The following is a 21,788-nucleotide window of genomic DNA, read 5'->3' on the forward strand; positions in this document are numbered from 1 at the left end:
GGAAAATTAAACATTTAATAGGGAAATCTGTTATCAAAATATCCAAACACGTAGATAGAAGACTATCTAGTGAGAAATATTGTGAAACTTTATAAAATTCTCCAAACTAGAATTAACATTTACTGGGAAACATTCGTTATGCGCCAGCGAGCATATGGTGAGCAGTGAGCACAGGGGAAATAATTACGAAACTGTTTGCAAACAAAATTAGGGACGCTAATACAAGTGCGACAACAGCATTTTTTCTTTTTTTGGTATCGTCATGAGTTTTACACATACGTTACAATTTGATTCTTTCCCAAATAAAAAAATAAAAAAAATAACCGTAGTGTAGTGATAAAAATGATAACGGCACTTCCACGGGATCGAACCCGCTACCTTCAGCATACAGACTCGTTACTTTAACTAACTGAGCTATTTGTTTTTTTACGTGAACTGAGCCTGTTCCGGTAAAGGCGATATTTCATTACGATCGTCCTACCAATTCGTCCTTTTCCATAGATAATTTCCACTATTTGCTCTATCTTTATGTTAATACTTAGCATATATTCATATATTTGGAGTTTGCAGATAATGCATATAATAAGACATACTAGAAATATTCGTTAAAAGTTTAGTTTGTAGATTTAATCCACATTTCTCTCAATGACATAGATGTCGCTGCTTCGTGTTGAAATGCAGAATTCCCTCGTGTTCTTGAAAATTTCCCACTTTAGCAGAGTTGGTAATTCTCGAGATTTCTGTCGATTTAATGTTTTTTGCTTATAATTTCTTTATTTTAAGCTAATATCTTACACAAATATTAAAAACGGGTTTGTTATTAACCTGTCCTGCTGGGGAAACCTTCCGAAATTTCGAACATATAAAGAAAACGGAGATATTTTCAAAAAAACTTCAAAATAAAGAGACGCGTCATTTATTTTGCTCATGGTAGTACAACTGGTAAAAGAATGGATCTGTAACGGAGAAATGTCATGAAGCCCTTGACTGGAATTCGACTTGAACGGCAAGTCAAATGAATGCTTAACTTGAGGAGTGTTTGCACTCTGAGAAGAAATTTGCAAGTGTGTATGTGCAGATGGTATAAAGGATGGAGCTTCCGGATTTAATTTTGAAGTTTCATGCAAGAAATTATTCGGCCTAGAATTCTGAGGTGAATATATTGGTATAGTTTGATTTGATTGCGGGGTTGGAAACCAAAAAGATGCACTGTGCCCAGCCCCTCTTGATCCCCGTTTTTGGCATTGGTGCATATTCTAAAGCAGGAAAGGCATTGTGGGGAAAGAAAGAGCCATAAGGCTGCCCAAATCGTGGCATGTGATACGGAAAAGGGGGAACAGCATAATATTGTTGATAAAATCGTTTAGAATTTTGCTTGCCATTTGAAAACTTATTTTTCTTCTTATTATTACCTTGAGAAGTAGCTTGTCTAGTTTCACCGTTTTGTTTATTAATATACCTGTGAGGAGAAGCACGTCTAGATTTCTTCTGATACTGATTTTGCTTACTTTCCTCAAGTTATAGTTTTGAAACAGTTGCAATGACCTGTGTTGCTTCAGCTCGCGTTGCTAAACTTACTTGTAACGCCTCGAGCTGTTTAGAAATCTTGTCTAGCTGTTCTTCTGACGAAAGAGAAGGGGTGGGAGTGGAGGTAGCAGAATCATGGAATTTTACTTGTTTATTTTCTTGCTCAGTTCTATATCTTATTAATGCAGCAGAATTTTCTGATTTGTGCTTTTGCTATTAATTGCGAAAAGTTATCAAATTGATGTTGAGCAAATAGCCGTACAAGACGTGGTTGAAGGGATATGATCGTTTGCAACAAAAACGATTTGAAAAGCATGGGGGGAGAAATGCGCTGAGACAGATCATACTTCTCATATAGAAACGAAAGGAGCTTTTCATCTTTGTTTGATTGTCGTTTCTGAAACAAGAGTGTAGCCTCTAGGGAAGAGGAGGAGGAAGAAAACTGTTCCAAGAACTTTTCCTTCAGTGCGGACCACGACAAACTTAAATACTGTTCATTTCTATTAAGCCAAAGCGCTGGAAACTAGGTCAACGAAATTTTAAGGACCTGTTCCTGGGTGTCTTCATTCAATTTATGTAATAAGGAAAATCTTTCAAAATTCTGTATTAATGTTTTCGCGTCTTGACCATCGGAATTTGAAAAGGTATCTATAAACGTACGGAAAGTAACAGAAGGAGTACTAGACGATGCATTATTGTTGTGCTGTCTACGAGCCATTTTGTAAATAATTCTTGTCCTAAGTTTTAAAACCCAAAATAGAAATGTAAGCCAGAAACCATTAAGACATGCAGAGATACGTACACATGTAGTATTTTAATGCTCATGAAGAAGTATTTTCATAATGTAGGCCTCTTATTATCGGCATAGCAAATGCTAATATGCCTTTTGAATGATTGGTCTCTATTGTTTGCTAGGGAAAGCCATGTTTAATTTAATGATGATTTTACTAATTTTATGAACTTGATTAAATGCTAATTAGTCTTAGACATAAATGCGTATAATGGTTAGTATACTATTACTCAAGATAACAGTTAAATGATAAATTGGTAGTATTTGAAAGAAAAGAAATTCAATGTATATGTTTATTACAAAGATCTCTATATCATTATTACATATGTGCAGACATGATATTATCAAATATCTAATATTAAGTGAGCTCAAAAAAGTCTGCAAAGTGTTACAATATTAATTCATTAATAAATGATAAATTTTGCTTTAAGAGCTGTTATGCTTGAGACCTTTGCAGGAGACTGCCAGAAGAAATTACTTCTTCAAACAGACTTGATTATTCAAAAGGTATAGAACTTACATTTGACGTTAGGAGATCTCTCTCTCTCGATATTGACGATCATTGTCGAAGCTTCAAAGTCCAAGTGCAAGAAGCAAGATGACGGAGTAGCGAAGACAAGAGAGTGATTGAGATTCAGATAAATAGTTCCAAATTTTTCAAGCTTTTAAGGTAGTTTGAGAGAGTGAAAACAACTTGTACGTAATCAGTTCTTGTAACTTATTTTCGTTGTGGGTTTTCTCTTTGAAAGTTGTTTGTCTTGTGACGTCTAACGTTATTTTCTTCAGTACAACACTAATGAAATGTTTTTATTGTACTCTCATATACAGAGTTTTTTTTTAAATATTTCAATAAATTAATTAAATATGACAATACTGGACGTTTACACGCACGTTCATTTTCCCTATGGGAGATACTACTTTTCCTTTTCTACTTCACACTAATATTGATCATTTTAAATTATTTTTACATGTTTTGATAACCCACTTTTATAAGTGAGGTGTTCTTTACATCATGAGGATTAAGATAACTGAAAGTAACGTAAACTCTAGTTTAAAAAGCTCAAAAGGCTTCGTCTTTGTGTAACGCTATGACCAAATTTTGATAACTTTTCAGTTTCCTTGTCTTTCCCTCCAGATGAGAGACAGACAGACACACAGACTGATATAAACTTTTATTTAAAACTATATGATATGATACTATCAATGCCTAAAACACACACATTATTGCTTCGTCTTGGTCTGAGACATGACCAAATTTTGATCACCTTTCGCATTCGAACAGACCAGATACATACAGACAGACAGATATCCACTTTTATTTATATTTCATAGGTATATTGACGAATGTTCATTGCATGTGTGCTGTGGTTTGACCTCTCTTTTGTTCTACATTTTATTCTGTTAACATTCACTTAGGAAACGGTGACGTAATGCTTGGGGTGTTCTGGTTCGATTCCAGCTCGCGTTAATTTTTGCTGGTCCCCGAGCACATACTACAGACAGACTGGTGGACATGATATTATCAAAATTAAAATACATAATATATTTCTTATTTCGTAAAATTTGTTAAAATCATTCAACTACAAGTGATTTGTGTTTATCGTTCATCGTTCAGTATCTGCTGTATGCAAGATTCCAGACATCTATCACGCCAGCTGTGAACGATTTGAAATACGAATAATCAAAACACATACACTGGCATCTTATCTTTTTCTCTTGAAACTGAATACATTTTAACACTGAATTGAATGTCCAAGGAAGAGAAAAAATTTTCTTAACTCATTCACATTCGCTTATATATATATATATATATATATATATATATATATATATATATATATATATATATGTGTGTGTGTGTGTGTGTGTGTGTTTTAACGTTAGGTTTCATTCTCATTATCAAATACGAAACGACTTTGAGTAAATACATATTATTCTTCGTCTCGAGTGCCTTTATAGCTAAATGAACACATAACAAACTGTTTTATTCTTCAGGGATAACCATGGGCCCTAACATTTTTTGTAATATATTATTATTTCTAGCTTATTTTTTACTTACCTATTTTAATTAAAACGTCCGGTGATCACACTTATTGACAGCTATCGAAATCTAGCAGAACACGAAGCACCAAATACAATCACGCTATTACAACATTCAAGCGGAAGACGATGTACTGAACACAGCTTCACTCTGTCAAATCTCAATTTCAAGTATTCTTTTACCGTCCTACACACATACAAACACACACACACGTGATTACCTTCGACAAAAATGTCACAAGTTAAATCAAGTCTTCAATAATCGGTGTCGCATTAACCACTTCTAATTTCTCGTGTGACTTCTAGGCTATACTAATTTCAAAGTCGTTCGCATAATTTTATCTTTGGGTTCTCTGGATAAGTGATTTTGATTACTAGTCAACATTTTCTATGGGAATATGTTTCGAAACTAACCACTCAGCGCCCAGTCTATGAGGGTATCTGCATTTACGGTTTTCCATCCCAGGTTTTCAAAAAAATCATTAAATACGATATTCACCTTAGCAACTAAGACCAATTCGCTCAAAGGACAAATTTCATACAATCTGCTGGGAAGCATCGATCATTGAATATTACAGCTTCAGTTCAAAACCTACAGGCATTTCAGTGGGAATAGGAACAAGGGTAAATCAGTTTCGCTCTTCGCAGGAGGGGCTGGGGCAGGGATTCCAAAATATCAACCGAATGCTATGAGAAGTTTTTGTTCTTAGCTCCGCAGGATGGGCAAGGATTGGGGTCTCCAAAATAGCTACCAATGCTACGACAAGCTTCTGTTCTTAGCTTCGCAGGATGGGTGGGTCGGGGGTCCAAAATAACTAGCCAATATACGACAAGAAGACGAAGAGGAAAACGCGTTTCATCTTGTTTCTATAGCTGGTAGCTGTCCAAGAGCATGAACATACGTATACCAGTGCAGTAACTAATCAACCAGCGCCCAGGGCACGTTCTCATGTGAATTTTCCAACGCTCGTCTTAAGTGAATCTTAACTATGTGTTCCCAGAGAAGAAAAAGAAATGTTCAGTGCCAGCTTCTGATATTGTCTGCAGACTTCCTAATCTCACAACTTCTCGAGTGATGAAGCGTACTGCAAGAATTCTATCATTTTATTTGATTTTCAGAAATGTAGGGTACGATAAATTTCATGCGCAGTACCCGGTTAGTAGTGGAAAAAATATAATTTTAACAGGATAATCATATTTTCACACATAGGCTACGTTGATCATATTTTTTTGAAAACTTTTCTTCAGAGCATACCTACGCTTATAGATATATTTCACATATATCCTATTTAGTTTTTTGTCTAGCATATAAATTACAGCATATATATTTTAGCTCTTATTACTATTATTATTTCTTTGCCATGTACGATTTTGTAATTCGAGGATGCACTTCTCAGTCTATTACATATCTTAAAATATCTTACGCCCCAAAATTACAATAAAATAAGGATTTACAAGTAAAAATATACAACGTACTATTGTATATTATGGCGCTCGACAGACTTTTCTTTTTATTTATTTCAGGGTTGATATGTTTAAAACAAAATGTTTAAAACAAGTGTTTAAAACATGTTTAAAACGAGGGCTGTTCTTTTATTCAGTTTGTTTTAAACGTTTTAAACAAATTGTTTGAAACGTGTTTTTTTTCGATGCTGGTTGGACATGTTTAAAACAACTAAAATATCAGATTGAAGAAGCTAATTTCATTTGCTAGCAAACAACCCATCCTCCGCAGGATTTGTGCATTAAGTAAATTACAAGCAGAGTTATATTCTTATTATAACAGCAAATTACTGAACGAAATTCTGCACATCAATCTGCGTATAGCTAAACCAACAGAAATTCAAGTGAAGTATTTGAATATTTCTTAATTTCCAAGAATAATAAAGGTTAAATACACTATACACTATTCTAAGATCCAAATTCACAAATTCAAAACTTGGGTATTTTTGATCACTATTATTTCCATAATAATGAACAGTTCTCACATCATAAGTTAGAAGAAATATTCTGCCAAATACAATACAACTCATAGAAAAGAGCAGTGACTAGCCTACAACGAGCAAATGACATTTAAACTAAACAGTTTTCAACATGGGTAGCTAATAATGATTAGTGTCTACGGCATAACAACACAATTAACTCTAAACATCCGCCAGGGATTTTAACAAAACGGTAGACTCTCATGTTCGGGGCTCTGCTGATCCCCCTAATTATCACAGAGTCATGAGTTATACACCATTGGAAAGCTTATAGACCACAAATTCCAACGAGGTAACATTCGTGAAATTCCCGCTGTATTCGTAGAAAAAGAACAGACATAAAAATCATTAAAAATATGAAAATATTGACTTTGCGGGGGCCCTGGCAACCCTTGCAGTCTCCCTACGCTGACAAAATGATGCTAATGTGTAGACCACATCCTTGTGACAATAATATAAGAAATGGTAGCCATTGCATAATGAATTCGTTTATGTAGGAAATATTTTTTTTTAAAAAATATGGTATACGCAGAAAAACATTCGTTGAATTAGACATTCTCTCCCCTCCTCCACTATAGTACCACGTCCATATGCAAGTCATTTTTGCTGCACACATCATGTATACAAACAAGAATTATGCTTCTAGACCACTTCAGTGAAATATGTCTTTTGTTATATGGGACCGTCCCGAAAATAAATGTAAATTAACCAAATTTGACCCCCTCTTCCTCTATAAACAACAAATACACATACAGGTTACTATCGTAGGGGATAGATTATTGTAGATTACTGTAGGGGACTACTTCATTGCTTCACATACCAATTTTTAGGGATGTACCACAAAGGGATGAGGAATACCCGCCAAAACCTGATGAAAAAAATTTGATGAAAAATTAAAAAAAAAACTTTATCCTCCCTCTCTCAGCCGTACATACGTACCCCCTGTATACATAAAATGCAACTGACGGAAAGCTTGATCCCTCAAAAATACTTTGGTACCAAATAATCTTTCTAGCTTAATTAAGGACTGAGCTATTGATGTTTGTTGTAAAAATAAATGTAATTTACGTAAAAAAAACTCCAAAAATTGGCTAACTTTGACCCCTTCCTGCTACCCCATATAAGCAAGAAGTACAAATACACGATATTACCATGTAGTGGCCTACTTTATTGCTTCACGTAACAATTTTTATGAATCTATCCCCCAAGAGGGGGAATGGCCCCCAAAAAACTGTTGAAAAAAATACGATATTTACCCTCCTCCCACATACATAAAATGCACATCAGCAAAGCTGCATCTTTCAGGAATAAATTAGTACCAAAACCATCTTCCAGCCTTAATTTGAGGTTTAAAAACTGAGCCATTGAGGTTTAAAGCCCTGATAGAACGTAACACAAAAAAAAACTAAACTACATATTCTGTGAACGGAGATCGGGAAATTTCCGATTTCTTTCTCCGGAATTGAATATTTGGGCGGATCGAGATTAGGGAAGTTCCCGAAATTTGATCTAGCGGTTGAATATAGATGACAAGCAATACCTAAGAGTGTAAAAATGTAATAAATATGCCTATTTAGATTATTGTTTTAAACAAAATAAACATTTTAAACATGTTTTTTTGTTTAAAACAAAGTACTTTGTTTTAAACGTTTAAAACGTTTTATACAAAAAAACATGTTTTAAACATAAAAAACATTGTTTTTTTAAAAAAAAATCATGTTTTTTTTTCAACCCTGATTTATTTACTCAGTAAAAAGAAAAGGAACTCTGGACCGTTTACCTTTACATGTTAATCATTCGAGTTTTTGAATGCACCTCGTATACTTGAAAATTACAATTCATATAAATATACATACATATCATATTTAATTTTATAACAATATTATTATCGTATTTATTTTAAATTTTATCATCGTCTTCATTCATTTATACGTTTCAACGACGATAAGGCACATTCGAAATTTGATTTACAAGTTATTTGATTTTAAGTTCTTTTTTTCTTTTTCGGGTCCGTTAAATGCTTGTTACTATTTAATAATTATTTAGTGGGCATCATGAAGAAAAGTTTGGAAAAGATGTTTGTGATATCCATACAGTTGTCCTTTGAATGTAAAATGATCGGATATAAGATATAGTAGAACAAAATATAGATTAAGATTGAAATATGATAATAATCAGAATATAACATAATAATTAATGTCTTATTAACATCATAAAAATACGAATTGTTCTATTCGTCGATTCATTAAATTATCTTTATAGACCTCAAGTAAGGTACGAATAACAAACGTAATCATAATAATATTTCAAGTGAAATAAAGCAAAAACCAATTGAGTACGGCTTGCTCTGACGCCGTAACTTTAGCTTAAGTTACATGACCAACGAATTCATTTAGATTACATTGAAAGTCATAAACGAAAACACAGTATTTTGCGTTATTTACTTCTACAGTTCTTCGTTTCTTACTTCTATGAATTTTCGCCATCTATGAAATTTCTACGAAGTCCCCATCGAACGAAATTAGATCTAATGCTTACATGCTTCTTAGGTGTACGTAATCCTACTACACTAGGAATAGGTTGAGAAACACAATCACTATTGCCGTTACTACTAAGGTTAGGTTCGGTTATTTTACCGGTAAAATCAGGTTGTTCTCATTCGTTTTACTGGTGGCGAGATGTCGTGTCTGTACCTATTCTTTCTACAATATTCACGGTAATCTGTCCTACCACAGTTTCTATTCCTATTGTAATTAGGTTCGGTTACATTACCGATACTCGTGAATTTAACATCATCTTGCACATTGGGATCACACTTTAATCTCACATGAATGTATGGAATTTGGTTTCGATTAAGGTTATCGTGTTGCACGATCGATAGATTTTCAAAATTTTGCAATATCACACTTGGATTATGGAAACCAACGCACTGCATCACGTTCTGTGAAAGCACCATCGGATTGTCTACTAACATCATTTTGGTCTTTTCGTTGAATGTACAATTCGACAGATTGAACTCAATCGGCCAATCACTACAAACATTGGTGGGAACACACGTTCTCTTTCTGAATTTCACGAATACTGGAATCAACTTTCTTCCTGCTGCATGAACCAAAGTCGTGTACATATCATTATATGATTCTGTTACCATTACTTCATCTTCAGGATTAATATCATGTTGAATATATCGTGAATACAACCAGTCAATAGCCTCCACGAGATGAAAATGATCATAACTTTTCGCACATTGATACATACCAAAATTTTCGTTACACACATCATCAGTAGGACAATTGAAAACATTTGAACGAAGGGAGAAGTCGGGATAATCCGATCCAATCAATACCGCAGTATGTTTTTCGAACATTCAGCTTATTCCAACCGTATATTTAAATCAATAATGTCATATTTCTTTGTCAATGAAAATTTAGGATCTAATTTCTCTTCAGTTTCTATAGAAGGTTCAGGTTCACTTAACTTATTCATGTTTGTGTGAAACTTCGGGAACTGACATATCTTTCTGTAACTCCTTAATCTGATTGGTACCCTAGTAGCACAAACCATGGGGCCGATGTACTTTTATGGTCGGCATCGTCCATTTATCTTCCGGTCTTTTTCAGGACAATGTAGCACGTAGGCCCTATGTTCGAAATTGTCGGGAAAAAAGCATCCTTATTGGGACGATTAACCGATATCGGCCCGATAATCAAAGTCGTCCAGAAAAGGACTGCCAATATTTGTCGGCATTTTTTCCTCCCCTACATCGGGAGTTTGTCGCCAATTCTGAAATTAAGAAATTGAACGGAGAGATCTAAAATTATATATTTCGTTTAAATATTGTCAATTCCATTTGTTGTGCATCCAGATAATGGACTTGTGTGATATTGAATTTGTGTCACTAACAGACGTGTCTCGCGATTCGTTGCGTCGTTGTTAGCTGAAGTTTAGGAATGAGAACAGTGTTGCCAACAAGTTGATACAAAAAGTCGCTAAATAGGAGACGAAATGACTCCACTTTTGGGTGAAAAGTCGCTAAATAAATTTTTCGTCGAATTTAGCCTCTTTTATCCATATATATATATATATATATATATATATATATATATATATATATATATATATATATATATATATATATATATATATGTATATATATATGTATATATATATATATACATACATACATATATATATATATATATATATATATATATATATATATATATATATATATATATATATAAAAGATACGTGATCAATTCAAGCCATAGTACTAGCTACGCTACAAGAACGTATATGAAATTCTCAAAGACCCATTGTATAACTTACAAAAATTTCACTTTTATATATTTTTAACTTTATGATAAATTTTGCTTCAACGAAATCAAAAGTGAGTTTAGAGAAACGAACAAAATTAAAGGTCTAGAAAAAAATCTTACATAGGCCTACTTCACTTCTACTCACGCTTCTACAGATAATCTGTTTGCTATCGGTAATGTATTATTTGTGTCTCTAAACGAAAGCTCTGTAAACTAGAGGACATTAAAAGCTGGAGTTGGTTCCCGTTAAAAGGTAAGAGATAACAGCAATAAAGCGGGAATATATAGATAAATGTTACGTAGCCTACTTTCCCAGCTCGTCAACACCTGCATTGATTCAAATAAGCAAAAGAAATATAAACATATATCTAAACTGATTCGAGTTAATAGTACTTATTTTAGGACAAGTTGTTCGCAGCTCAAAAGTCGCTAGATTTGTAAGTAAGTCGCCAAATCGTCATTCCAAAATCACCAAAAAAGTCGCTAATCGGAAAAATTATTTTTTGTCGCTAGCCTGGAAGGCGAATCCCCTAGATTTAGCGACTTTTCCCCCAAATTGGCAACACTGAATGAGAATTCTGGGAGTAAGGCAAAGAAGTTGAATGTTGAAGTAGAGCGGGGGAAGGTGAGTTGTGTTTCTTTATTACTTATAAATTAAATCTATGTATTTTCAGTAAATAATTATTATGTAGAAGTGCATATATGTGTTCCCTAAAGTTGGTGAAGAAATATCAACTTTCATCCTTAATGTAATTTGTAGGTATCAAGCTGATTGTTTTGTTTACAGAACGAGGCCATCAGCTTATATTATGCATACTCAACAAAAGTACATGAGAACATGCCCCTGTCTTGTCCAAAATTAAATCCCTGGTATTTGTTCATTATATGTATGGTGCATGGTTTGAGCCATAGATACTAAAGGGCTTTAAAATAACACTCAAATGTACGGTTCGCTTGAGAAGTGGTAGAAAAAGAGCAGACACAACAGCAGGCCTGCATATATGTATAAATTAACATTTTCAGGCATAATTCTTTTTGATAATTGTAAACCAAGGGTCACACATAAAAGAATGCCCCTATCAACACAAGTAACTGAAGGTAATGGGTTCACTCGAGCAGACGGTTCTGCCAAATAGAAAATTTATAGCTAAAATATACGGGTTAACTTTACAACGCCCACTCCAGCAGATATACTCACTCAGAAACGAGAAATTACACTCGAATAATTTTATGAAAATGGATCAAAACTTACCTAACCTTAAGCTAACCCGTTCCTAACCCCTACCCTACTTATTTCTATCTTACTTTACTCTACCCTACCCTACTCTACTATACTTTTTAAAAGGGCTCTACTTATCGATGCGCAGCTGGAGCGCAAAGCACATTCATGTAAAGTTTACCCAAATATACTATGTGAACCTTTTTTCGTGAAGGATGAGAGTCTGAATATGAGTAATTACTGTCAATGGACAGTCTTTGAAATGAATTTTGGGCATTACTCGAGCAGAAGGTTCAACCAAATTTTCACACAATTAGTGCATTTTAAGGTTTCTTTTAAATGAGGAGCTAGTGCATAAACCATGAACCAACTTGTGCTAGGTAGCCACTAAAAAGCACGAATGCTATCTAACCGAGCCAGACAGGAGCGCAGCAAGGGGACCCGAGCGAGGGGGTGCGTCTATAGGGAGCAGGCGCGTCAGCGATAGAGGGCATACGCACCAGCGAGAACAGTGGACAAATACATAAAATATCCGCAATAATTTTTAGCTTCAAAAGAACTTAAATAATTGTAATAATTCCTATCTTCAGAATGACATCATTGCTTTCCCGGGTACAAATGGCCCGCTGCGAGAAGAAATTCATCTGTTCTTAGTTTTTACTTTTTTTCCACACTTCGCACAGTAGATTTTACGTTTCAACATACAATGACGCTGCAAAAACTTTCTGACATAACGCGTTTTATCACAATTCTTTGTAATAAAATTGTATGTTTGCATTACTTCCATCGCAAACGTCCAATGCTAACACGAACAGAATGTTCCCGCCGTTTATTTCCACCTTTGCATTTTTGTATTCTTCCGCTCCAGTAAATAGTTACACTTAGAATACGTTGACTGCCATTCAAAATGTATTTCAATATGATATCCAATAACAGTAATTACTCATATTCACAATCTTCTACTTTTATGAAAAGTGTTTTACACCGTATTTTACTTATAAATTTTGTTTTCAGTAGAACCGTTTGCTCGAGTGAACCCGAATTTTGAGTAATGGTGAAAGTATTGTATGCGTGTCTTCTTCCATTATACTCGTTCATGCGTGTACTTCCCATCGCTGACGCGCCTGCTCTCTACGGACGCACCTCCTCGTTACCTCTGGTTCCCACTGTTGCACTCCTGCCCTAATTCGGTTAGATATCATTCGTGCTTTCTAATGGCCACCTAGTACAAGTTGGTTCATATTTTATGCACTGTAGTGTTTATGCCATATGTCACATTATATTTACTGAGCCCTCCTGAATTCAATCTGCAAGTAGTAACGGAGCTTCTTTTTTAGTGCATGTTCTGTTAAAAGAAATACAAAGCTCTAATCTAACCCGAAAATGTAAGAGATGAGTCAGAATTTGATAGAACCTTCTGCTCGAGTAATTCCAAGGTAATTTTCGTCATTCTTTATAACAATTTTAAATAATAATAATGACTTGGTGTTCCTTTACAGGAGTGACTTCGTGGATTCAATAGCGAAACCAACAAAATTGTAAATTGTGATCACTAGGAAATCTTAATTTATGGTCTTTGTATCTCGAACGAGAAAGGAAGCAGGTAGGCCTATGCGTCCAACAGAATGAATACGATTTTGGGTTCGGATCAGTTTATCTACACCAAGTAAAGTCAAATTTATATGAGAAACGTGATGTTAAGGAAAGTGTGTTGGAGTGGGTAAACGCAAAGAGAATAACTTTCGGAGTCTCGAGCCATTGTATTTAGGATGAAATACGTAAATATACGTAGGACTATATGTTCTTCCACCATAGTGGTGGTGAGAAACCTATGGAGGATAGTAAGTGAAGTTAGGCCTAATTGCTATCCATCTGTAACGACATTTATTCTGAAGTTGACCGTCCACCTGATTTGCCTGATTTTCGACCGAAAGTATAATAAAAGCTCCTAGTAATAGCAGTAATAGGCAGTAGTATTGATAGTGATAGTTATATGCCGAATTTTGCATATTTATGTATGAATGATTTTTTTATTATTATTATTTATTAAGAAGGATTGGTGTATAGCGTAGGGTAATATCTATTGCTATATTGGTGAGTAGGGTAATATCTATTGCTTTGCACCTGCCGCCTACTCACGGGTTCAAGTCTCGACGGTGTCCATCGAACGCAATGGTTTATTTCCAGTGCCCGTTAACAAATACTGTAGACTCCGTCCTCCCTTAGTAGTTCATCTGCTTGTTTAGGATGCTAATATCAATTCAAAGAAACAGACATGTTATGTAAAGAGGCACAGGGAAGCCGTAAGATGAAGGATAAAGAAAATGAACACTATAATTTAGTAGTCTGTTGTGCTCTGGCGAACGACGAAGTGCAGAGGGAATGTTGTACTGCAATTACACAGCTATCACATGTTTTGTTAAGAACTCGGTAAAGCCCGATTGAATGTTCTTTTTTTAACCTTGACGAAAATAGCTCTTGTGGTAAGACAGTTGTATATGTTCACTATAAATAGTTTTGTACATGTTCAACACCCGGTTTCCTTTCTCACTCGAGGAATGAGCACTGTAAATGTAAATTTGTAGAGAGAACATTTTCGTTGGCTTCGCTGTTATAATCCACGAAATTGTTCTCGTTAAATATTATCAGAATGTAAATGAATAAAAACCTAACTTACTTAAACCGTACTCTTACTTGCTTATCCCTGTTAGTTTATGGACTACAAACTCCAAGTGTTCGCCACTGAAATTAGTAAAAAATGCTCGCCACGTATTTGCAACACCTTCTGTTTTCATTTGTGGTTTAGGAATTGCGAGTGTATTACAATTACATACCCATTCTGTATGTAAAAGGGCAACTCCATGGAGCTTTGACCTACAGTGTTACTATCGAAATAAAAAAAAAGTTTCGTAATCTGTTCGTGAAATAACCATGGTGCATAATGCTGCACCACAGAAATCATTCTGTACTCATTCTTTCCAAGGGCCTCGCGCATTCTTTCCAAGTTAGTCTGTATTTTTCAATTGCATTCCGACCATTATTTTTTATCCCATTTTAATTTTAGGTGAAGGAAGTTCATTAGCTGTTGATCATAACTCAAATGAAAGGCATTTCGAATTGGACGAAAACTATTTGGCAGTGATTTCCCGCCACCTTGGAGAAATTGAAAGAAAGCTGGAAGAAGTGAGGGAGCAGCAAAAAACTATTATAGAAAATTTTGCTCCCAAACCAGAGGCTACTAGATCTTTCCCTGAATACATAAAACTACCTTGTAAAACTGTGGAGGACATTAATAGAGTGGAAGAGTGGTTACTATCTTCACCGGACAATTAGCAGATTCTGGTAAGTTTACAATTTTTTTCATACAGAAAACATCACATAATTGTAAATACAATTAATTTTACGTAATCCTTATTCTTTCTTTGTAAACTTCTCAGGTGAGCTATTAGTAGTAGTACTAGTAACAACATTACATAACGACCGCAGCAAGCTCAGTCGTAAACTTTACTCCACTTTACTATTATAACAACTACTAATACTATTACTAATAATACTATTGTGCTGCCAAAATGTCTTGAGCCGTGGCAAAAATGCGAACTAAAGCTCACACCCACGCGTTGAGCCAATAAGGGTTCAGCAGCTGCTAAGCGAGAAAGCCTTAGCGAAAGAGAGTGGAATTCCTTCAGCCGATAGCAGCGCCTAAAACGGAAGACTAGGTGTCAAGTCAATGTGGTATATTTATACCATCATTATTATTAGTAGTAATAGCAGCAGTATTAGTAGTAGTAATAGCAATAGTTGTAGTAGTAGTATAGCAAGAAGAAGAAGAACGATACATCTCAGGATAAACACCAGATCCATTTCTTTGTGAACTAAGCGACTGCAAAAAACTACGCAGTGTGGAAGCGACTTTCGCAAGAAAACTACACAGTGTAAAGTAGCATCCGTTATGGAGTATATATACGCCATAAACAGTTAAGGGGTTAACAGTGCTCTTTGTTGCTCTATATTAAGCTGAAATGAAGTTTATTGTACATGAAATCTTGCGAGCTTTCGATGATATGAAACACGCTCATGTTTGAGGAAAAGTTGTCATTTACACCTCGAATACCTCAAAACATGTCTCTAATAATTGGGAAGAAAATATCTGTGGTACTAATTAATGTATGGCCACTCACTTCTGCTGCGTCAAGCCCCGGCTCAATTCTAGCTCGTGTCATGTTGACTTTCATGGACAGACGCCGTGCGCGTGGGTTTTCTCGGGTTCTCTCGTTTCATTCCACCAAACATCCCATCAACATTCATCGGTTTTAACCAATGTTGCTGAGAGACCTTAAATAAATTAAGCTCGTAATAGTACATACTAAAGTATATTGAAAAGTTCAAAATCGCGCTACAATACTATGTATAGCTATGGTCTACAGCTTTTTCATCTACACAATTACTGGAAAGCTCGGACCCACCCATTTAATTTCTTTAAAACAAGTGAGGCCATGAATGCGACCAAAGAACTACATACATGACAGGGTGTCTATCGGTCACGAAATCCGAAAACGTTTATGACAGTCGCGAAAGTTAGCTTTTGGGTCACGATTTTTTTATCTGCACAAATAAGTACAGGTTTAAAAATTTTGTTCTATAAAATGTCCAAATTCACCACCAAAAATGTATATGGTCTGCTTTAGACACTATCAAATCTCAAGAAAAACGCGCTTCTATCGCATGCATGAAAATTCGGCCTAATTTGCACCCAAATACACTCTTGAGAATGTTACGAAATGTTATGGTTTGGTAAAGAAAAGGTCACAAAGAGTCACGATACTTCATTTTGGATTTTTAGTAGACACCCTGCATGAGCTCAAGTAGTACATCTGTATAGCATATTAGACATAACGTCTCTCATATTGGATTTCACTTTATTTCCCCAAAGTGCAATAAGTTATGGAGACATACCAATTTCATGTAAAGTTTTCTCAGAAATTCACTGATGATGTTTTACCGTTGAGAAGTTTTTGCATTGGACATGTAAGTGATAGTTGGTTCTTCGGAGAAGTAGGTATGTCCTTGAGGAAACTTTCGAGCAGCGCATTGGAACACATATTAAGTGCATGCATTAAATGCGTAAGTAGGTTATGCACTCAGTTAAGTGTGTTAAAGTAGGTTATGAAGTTGCATTTTGCAAAGCATTAAACAGAATTTAAGCATCTTGTACCTGCATTACCTGCTGAAGGTCAAGAGAACGAACATATTTATCTTCATGTCATGCGAGGCATCTTTGTTCGAAATTGGGTGTGCCTTCATCTCTTGATTGTGTCCTGTACATAGACAATTAATATGTACGATTTGAATTGTTCCTGGCAGCGAATATTACGCAATTTTACTCGGGTTTTTCATATATTTCAAATGATATGCTTCTGCATGTGATCTACGTCAAATTTCGCTCTAAATGTCTAAGTGTTTTTATTGCAGGAGCTAGAACTGAGTCTTGTAGGAGGAAGAAAGATACAACACATCGTACGAAGAATATTGGAAAAACTATTCTGCAATAATTTGGCACTTCAATTTAACTGGACAGGCAAGCACAACAAGAAACCTCTCAGGCACCTGAAATTGATGGATATTCTACTAGGTGAGTATTCGGGATGCTTTCAGTTGTAGGCTTCTAATACTCTGTAAGGAAGGCCTCACCGGTGGTTTGTCAGTGTGTAGCGAGTTTCAAATCAGGGTTCCCCTATAAGTATCATGAAATTTTAACATTTTTAAAGCTGTAGGATACATACTTCAAATGGCTCACCTCTGGTGCGTGGAGACCCCGGATTGGACCCAGTTCATGCCATGTGGGTTTGTGGACACTATGTGCGTGGGGTTTCTAGGAGTTCTCCGTTTTCTTCCCCCCATCTTCCATTCCATCAATCACCATCCATCCATCCAGTCTGAACCAAAGTTGCAGAAGGACCCTAAAATATATTCAAACTCTCGACTGTTAAATCTTGCTGTTGTTTCAGATTCTTTGGACAGTTCCTGTTCCATTCCTGTCAAGGTGCATTTTTCTCGTGCGATTTAAATGCATTTTTGGTTCCGTATATCCCCCATAGCTAGGTAGAAGGAAATTCATTCAGCTTTAATGTTTGGACTGTAATTTAATAGGTAACATTAATAATACCAATAATGTGTTTTCTGCATACTGTAACGAAAGAAAAGAAAAGAATATTTTGACTGTCAGGTCCCCAGATAGTCCCGCCTTCCAACCGTTGAGGAGCGACCGCTCTCCAACTTCTACTAGTGAACTCCGCATGCATGCATGCAACAAAAGCATCTGTCGCGGGTGTGGATGCTACGATTTCTGTCAGTAAACTATGCATGCGAGTAGTTACTGTTGTGACTGGATCCAGTTGAATTAGTTTGCATAATTTAGGTGGTTTGATTGACTGGCTGCGTTTAATTAGCGTCATCAGATTTTTATGATTTTACTGGAACTGTAAATTGCTGAACATACATTTTTTCGTTTTGCTGTTGTTCAGGTGGAATAGGATAATAAAGTAATTTTCTTACAACATTAACGACTATTTTAGGGTAAGTTAATGTCATGTACTGCATTTTAGAAGTTTTTTCTCTATACGTTATACTTCATGTTGGAATGTTACTTGTCAGGTTGAATGTTATGTATTCATTTTTTATTCCTTTTGCTTGTTCCTAAATATGTTTATGACAAATATGTTACCTTTACCGTCTGTACTCTAGAGGCTGTAGTTGTTTTTATGGTAGCATTCTTACTAGTACATTTACTGGAGCCGCGTTGGCTCATTGGTAGAGCGCTCGCCTCTGGTGCATAGAGTCCTTGGTTTGATCCCGGCCCGTGCCATGTAGGTTTTGTGTTGAAGAACCACCGTGTGCGTGGGTTTCATCGGTGTGAGTCAAAGCTACTTAAAGCCTTTTAAAAAATTAAAAATTCAATATACCTATTACTGCTATTATTCTCTATTCCTCCATACATGTGCATTTTGTATATAAAGGATGCCGCCTTCTATGTGTGGGGGCTAGTGCCATAAATAAGTCATCGTCCGCGAGAACTTGTGGAAAACACCCCCGATAACTAAATGGCCAACCAGAACCCTCATTTCTAGCATTTGACAACCGCTCGTCAAGTCCAAGTGGAGTACTTAGTTGCCACAGTTCCAAACGCTGTCCTTTCAGTCAGGGATTAGAAGATTGTTGTTCAACATATATAGTTTTCTTATACATATATATTATGCTCGATTATAGCGAAATGTGGAGGCCTGTCATCTGTTTCACATTAGTGATAGTATTGGGAGTGAGAGTAAGAGAGACGAGACACAGTGGGTGCTGCGACATTGCAACCCCGTAAATGCGGTCAAAAGAGGGATAGGGGGAGGAAGAGATACTGCTGTAAAATCCAGCAGGGGAAGTTCAAACAATTAGCCGAACTGCACATCTATAGATGGAATACACAATAATGCAACTGACGTCTTTCGGAACATCATTTTCCATAAATTCGACATACCTGCAAGACAGAAATAAGCATCAAAAGGATAAGATTATCTTAGCTGAGATTTTCCAGCATTTTCCTCAGCAGCACCAAGCATATGTCCCAATCTTACCGTATTAATAGGGCGTTCTTGTCACCTTCTTCTATTCCAAATCTCGGTAATTAAAAATTAATTGAATCCTGTGAAATTAATCTTGAGTCAAAACAAAAATAACTACCGGTGATTGATAACATCACGTAAGAACACGTTGCTTTATATTAGTCAACAATTTCCTATAATAAGGTAGTGTTATTTAAAAATAACTAGACCAAAGCCCACCCGTGAATGGACAACTATAGTTACATAAATAACCCTCCCAGAGTAGACGGCGTTAACGTTTCAACGAGGTTAGTCCAGTGAATCAGATGCATTTGTCCCAGTCTCCCGAAAAGTATGTGAGGTAGTAGATAGAAGCTAGGCAAAAAAAAAAATAATAATAATAATAAAAAAATAAAAAATAAAAAAAATAAAAAAATAAAAAAAAAATAAAAAATCCATCAGCATAGAATTTAATTCCTGATTGTAGTATGCCGATCAAATTTAAAAGTCATTGCTCCACAGATTTCCTGAAGAGTGTATCAATTTCTTCACATTGTATTTCACAATGTATTTTACATTTTAGGATATGTTAACAGAATCGCAACACTAATTTCTTTGTAATTGTTTTCAGGTGCAGTTTGTAGAAGCCCATACGCATTGAATGCTTCTGAATGTGAAGTGCATTCCGTAATACAGAACTGGTTTCGCCACGTTAAAGACAGGGATGGTGGACGTGAAGCACGTAGACAGAAAACTGGTCGTGGTCGAGATGCGCCACAACACCCTGAAACGGAACGCGTTGTTATTGTGTAAGAGAAATAACATGGTTGTCTATCTTCAGAGTGGAAAAGAGAAAGAGGACAGGTACTACTTTGTCTTCAGATTGTTTACATAAAAAGTGCCTTCTTATTCCAGACTTTTCGGCATATGTTTGCATTCCTTTCTGTAACATGGAACATTTTTACTAATGCGTATATGTCATGTATGAAGACTTCTCATCATAGATTTTTCCAGGACACACATGATTTTCCAGTATGTTACAAAAAATGAAAAATCAACGTTCCAAATGAAAAATTTGAAATGTACGAGTTACAGTACAGACAAAAATCTGTAAAATATGGTATTACGGGTGCTAGGAAAATTTGTTGATAGAATGGACATTTCGAGTATCCCTGATGACAAGGATATCCAAAATGTATGTTCTGTTACATATTTTTCCAGTGTAGTTATAGAGGGTTTTGCCAGGACTAACTCTTACTTTTCACATTTTTCATATTGAACGTTGATTTTTCATTATTCACAAGAAATGAAAAATCAAAGATTCCTTGGTAGAATCTGCACAACAAGTTCGTTAAATTCTACTTGCTTTCCCAGGATGTTTTTAGTTTTTACGTAACAATAGTCTAGTAATGATTAAAATAGTCTTCTTGTAACTTAATTACAAACTGGTTTACTTGAAGTTTCAGTTTTGTTAAGAGCTTTTATTAACTCTCACATTTAAATGCGGAAGGAGGACTTGAAAGCAGGGATACTTAGTGCTTGCATTTCAACTGAAGTTGAGTTTTGTGCGATTTTTTTTTCATAGAAGGCTAGGTAGTGAGATATTTTCGGTAAAGGAGCTTTTATTTTTAAGAACATCTAATGTTTAGTTTTATGCGTTGTCAATTCTTCAGTTAATCTATGCTATGTAAACTTCTATAAATAGATGTAACAGGTATGCTTCTGATTTTTACTTGTACACACATTACTGAACATGATCAGTCTGTTCAGTAGAATATCTTACACGTACAACTCGAGCTTCAACTGAAACTGGAATTCTACTAATATGTTTAATAATTGTTTCGAAAAAGGAAATATGCATACTAAACAGACACGTTTCGTTGTTTCTATTTACAATTTGTATGTTTTGTATTTTTATATGACTTCTTGAGCCGTTTTGTTTTGTAAAAAATCTGCTGAAATATATAGTATGTACATCACGATAATATAATGCGGCTTCTGCACATAAATGTGTTTCATTTCTTTTAACCAATTTTATTATTATTATTATTATTTCTGTGAAAATGAAGAATAAAAGTTCATGTATATTTCTTTCCAAATGTATTTTCTCATTGCTTTGTAAGACCTTATAAAAATCAACGTATATCCTATAATTACGACATTAGAAAATTATAATTACTCCGTATCCGCACATGAACGCAGCCGGAACATAGGCGTCGGAATTTAGAGAAAGATTAATGTTAAATGTAATGTAAACGTACACTCATATCCAAAATAATTATCACATATCTATAACTGTCTTCTTGTAAGAATATAACTTGATAG

The 21,788-nt window shown here is 35.3% G+C and overlaps 1 protein-coding gene and 1 long non-coding RNA gene across 3 annotated transcripts in view; one reads left to right on the top strand and one right to left on the bottom strand.

Annotated features, from left to right (window-relative positions):
• LOC145666357 (uncharacterized) overlaps nucleotides 1-21,788 on the bottom strand; it is a 101,446-nt gene that overhangs the window by 25,582 nt on the left and 54,076 nt on the right. The window lies entirely within an intron of this gene.
• Nucleotides 11,256-21,463, top strand: LOC145665686 (uncharacterized). 2 transcript variants are annotated; one of them, XR_014127594.1, is made up of 4 exons: nucleotides 11,256-11,283; nucleotides 14,942-15,219; nucleotides 17,347-17,506; nucleotides 20,095-21,463. It is a non-coding gene; the product is annotated as an uncharacterized LOC145665686 (long non-coding RNA). The 2 variants fall into 2 exon arrangements; XR_014127595.1 differs by lacking the exons at nucleotides 11,256-11,283; nucleotides 14,942-15,219 and having other exon boundaries at nucleotides 17,161-17,506.

This window comes from Thermobia domestica, chromosome 12, assembly GCF_964235325.1.
Source record: "Thermobia domestica chromosome 12, izTheDome1.hap1.1, whole genome shotgun sequence".
NCBI lineage: Eukaryota > Metazoa > Arthropoda > Insecta > Zygentoma > Lepismatidae > Thermobia > Thermobia domestica.